We start from the raw sequence: 4326 nt of genomic DNA, 5'->3' as shown, positions 1-4326 counted from the left end.
GTTTGATCCCTGGCACTGCCAGGTATCCTGAACACCCCCCAGGAGTGATCCCCAAGCACAGGGCTGGAATAACCCCTGAGTGCTACCAGGTGTGATTCCCCCCAGAAAAGGGTGAAAGAATATGTGATATAAATCCTCTGCTTAGCTCATTCCTAGGCCCTTGGGTCCCCAGTTCCCAAAGACAAAGACTTTTTTTCAAGGTGGGGGCAGAGTGTTTGGGCCACACCTGGTGGTTTTCAGGGCTTACTTCTGGCTCTGTACTCAGTGGTCATTCCTGGCAGGGCTCAGGGGACCATATAGAGTGCTGGGGATGGAAGCTGGGCCGGTCATATGCAAAGCAAGTGCCCTACCTATTGTTGGACTATCAAGCCTCACTATAGAGATTTTATGCGTATGCAAACCATGTCCACAATTTTTTTGTTTGTTTGTTTTTTGTTTTCTAGGTCACATCTGACAATGCTCAGGGGTTACTCCTGGCTTTGCACTCAGGAATTACTCCTGGTGGGCTGGAGCAATAGCACAGCAGGTAGGGCGTTTGCCTTGCACCCGGCCGACCCGGGTTCAATTCCCAGCATCCCACATGGTCCCCTGAGCACCGCCAGGAGCAATTCCTGAGTGCATGAGTCAGGAGTAGCCCCTGTGCATCGCCGGGTGTGACCCCAAAACCAAAAAAAGATAAAAAAAAAAAAAAGGAATTACTCCTGGTGGCGCTCAGGAGCGATAGCACAGCGGTAGGGCATTTGCCTTGCACGCAGCCAACATGGCCGATCCCGAGTTCGATTCCTCCGCCCCTCTCGGAGAACCTGGCAAGCTACCGAGAGTATTTGATATGCCAGACACAGTAACAACAAAGTCTCCAATGGAGACGTTACTGGGCCTGCTCGAGCAAATCGATGATCAATGGGAGGGCCTTTACCTTTACCTTTACCTGGTGGTGCTCAGGATACCATATGGGATGCCGGGGATTGAACCCAGGTCAGTTGAGTGCAAGGCAAACTCCCTACCTACTGTACAACCATTCCAACCACACAAATCGTCTTTATTACACAAATAGCTAAATGGTTTCATAGAGTTCTGTGCCTTCTACTTTGTCATTTCCAGTGTAGTTTGGAGATTAGGCCAGATGAATACATAAAGAGCTTTCCCATTCTTTTATATAGTGTCCCAGGTGCACACATACTGTCATTTATTAACTAGGCCCCTGCCAATGAACTTGGAGGTTGTTTCCAAATGCTTTCTGTTGCGAACAACGCTGCAGGATTACAACACGTGAGATTCAAATTAGGTACCCCCAAGAGAGGAACCAAAGGGCATGTGATTTTCTAGCTGGATGCCAAACTGCCCCTCTCACAAACCACCCCAGTTTACTCACTGTCCCAGGCAGTGGTGTAAAGTAGCACAGACCAGGTGGCTTAAATGAGGCCAGGGTGATAGTACAGCAGGTAGGGTATTTACCTTGCATATGGCCGACAGGGATTCGATCCCTGACACCCCATATGATTCCCTGAACATCACCGGGAGTGATTTCTGAGCTCAGAGCCAGGAGTAAGCCCTGAGAACTGTGGGGTGTGGCCAAACAATAAGTAAAAAATCAGCCCAAAGGTATTCCTTGGCTTGTAGATGCATCTGCCTGACATCTGCCCACATTTTCCCAAGGCCGCTTTTCCTTTGTGTGTCTTGTGAACTTTCCCCTGTTCTTATGAGGATGCCAATTACGGGAATAGGGCCTGGGAGACTCCACTGTGACCCCATCTTTGACTTGCATGCATCTACAAAGACCCTTTTTTTTTTTTGCTTTTTGGGTCACACCCGGCAATGCACAGGGGTTACTCCTGGCTCATGCACTCAGGAATTACTCCTGGCAGTGTTCGGGGGACTATATGGGATGCTGGGAATCGAACCCATGTTGGCCGCGTGCAAGGCAAATGCCCTACCCGCTGTGCTATCTCTCCAGCCCTCAAAGACTCTATTTCTAAGTGAGGAGATATTCAGATTCCTGGAGGAAGGAGCTTTAGGGAAACACCCATGTAAACGACTCTACTAGTAATGATGAGTATGTGGATCTAGAGGTCGGAGAGAAGGGACAAAGGACAAGGTGTCTGCCATGCACACAACTGACCCCAGTTTAATCCTGGTCTTCTGAGCACTTCCAGGAGGGATCCCTGAGCACTGCTAGATATGGGCCAAAACCAAAACCAAAAAGAGTGGTCTGTTATAACAGATCTCCTTTAAAATCTTTCAAGGATCCTTGGGGTATGGTGTCACCAGCAGGTCAATCTGTACCTGTGAGGCGAGTGCATCAGCAACCTGACAGTGCTTTCAGACTTCTAGATACTCCAGAATTGCTGCTGTGCTTTTGGCCAGACCACAACAACTTGGGGCCAACTTTACCAAGAAAGTAAACGGCTAAAAGTTAGGTATATGGGGGGCTGGAGCAATAGCACAGCGGGTAGGGAGTTTGCCTTGCACGCAGCTGACCCGGGTTCGATTCCCAGCATCCCATATGGTCCCCTGAGCACCGCCAGGGGTGATTCCTGAGTGCAGAGCCAGAAGTAACCCCTGTATATCGCTGGGTGTGACCCAAAAAGCAAAAGAAAAAAAGTTAGGTATATGGGAGACACACCCACAAACCACCTCCAGCTCAGCTATATAATTGGAGGCAAGGCCTCTCTGGTTCCTGATCAAACTGCTTACGGCCCTGATCCAAGAGACTCAGAAACAAATCTCAGAACCCAGAGGCTTTTGGCAGAAATGCATCTGGTCCCCATAGTAGGTTACCGGCACTGGGCCACCCCAGGTGGGAAAGGGTGCTGTTCCTCCGCCTGCACCCCCTTGGCGGCTCGGTGACCACCATTCTCCAGAGGCCATTGAACAGTCAGGTTTGGGCCCGCAGTGACAAGACATAAGGGGGCTCACAGGATGGGGGTGGAGCCGGCCCTTTCCTCCCTGCCCCAACAAGACCCTGAGTCGCTGCCCACAAACGACCTCTCTGGCTCCTGATCAAGCTGCTTAATGACCATGATCCCAGAATCTCAGAGCCCAGCAGGTTTGGGCAGAAATCCCTCCCGATTTAATTGTTAAAATTTCAGAATTCCAAAATTGCGTGGCCACTACTGCAGCCGTGCAACATCATGTGTTATTTCATAATCAGCAATAGAAAACAAATTGTCTATGGTTGCCTTTTCAGCAGATCTGAGTGTTGGGGTAAAATCCCAAATAATAATGGTGGGTCGGGTGTCGAAATATTTGAATGTGATCAAAGTAGAAAGAGAGTAATGTGGAAGCCATCTGCCACACATGTAGAGGGAGGGTGTGGGATGGGGGTATACTGGGGTTTTTGGTGGTGGAAAATGGGACGGGTGTTTCATTATTGTATGACCGAGACTTAAACCCAAAAGCTTTGTAACTGCTCTCATGATGATTCAGTAAATAAATTCATAAAAATAAAATAAAATAAAATCCTTCAAGGACCCAACTGGCAGTTGGAAGTACTCGGAATTAACAAATCCTGTTTCTTTGATGATCCTGCTGGCAGCTGGACAGTGTGAGTACTGTCACTGTCACTGTCCTCCTGTTGTTCATCGATTTGCTCGAGCAGGACCAGTAACGTCTCCATTGTGACAATTGTTACTGTGTTTGGCATATCGAATACGTCATGGGGAGCTTGCCAGGCTTTGCCGTGAGGGCGAGATACTCTCCATAGCTTGCTGGGCTCTCTGAGAGGGGCGGAGGAATCGAACTCGGGTCGGCCATGTTGGTCGCTTGCAAGGCAAACGCCCTACCCGCTGTGCTATCGCTCGCAGCCCAATGTGAGGACCTGCACTTTCTTTTATTTTAATTATTTTTAGTTTGGGGGCCACATCTGGTGGTGCTCAGGGCTTACTCCTGGTTCTGCATTCAGGGATCACTCCTGGCATTCAGGTTCAGGTTCAGAGGACCATATGGGGTGTCGGATGGATGATGGAACCCAGGTTGTTTGCTTATCTCGCACCTTATCCACAGTACCATTTCTCTGGCCCTGTCTGTACTTTATTAGGATTCCGGAGGAGGGTTATCTTTTCATGCCAGATATTACTCTGTGTGTGTGTTTGTGTGTGTGTGTGTGTGTGTGTGTGTGTGTGTGTGTGTGTGCAGAAGAAAGCTGGAAAGAAAGTAAATCCCATTAAGATGTTTATTAATTTTTTTTAAAAAATTAAACTGCCTATTAGTAAATCAAGTAAACACATAAAGAAATGTTTTCACAAAACAATAAGCACTTTTCTTCAAGTGTGAGTGGCTGCTATTTTTATTTTCTGTTAATCAGTATATTATGCTTTAGGCAATATT

This window comes from Sorex fumeus, unplaced genomic scaffold, assembly GCF_029834395.1.
Source record: "Sorex fumeus unplaced genomic scaffold, SorFum_2.1 ptg000044l, whole genome shotgun sequence".
NCBI classification, from domain to species: domain Eukaryota; kingdom Metazoa; phylum Chordata; class Mammalia; order Eulipotyphla; family Soricidae; genus Sorex; species Sorex fumeus.
The sequence above is the reverse complement of the archived record's forward strand: the minus strand, read 5'-3'. Positions refer to the sequence as shown.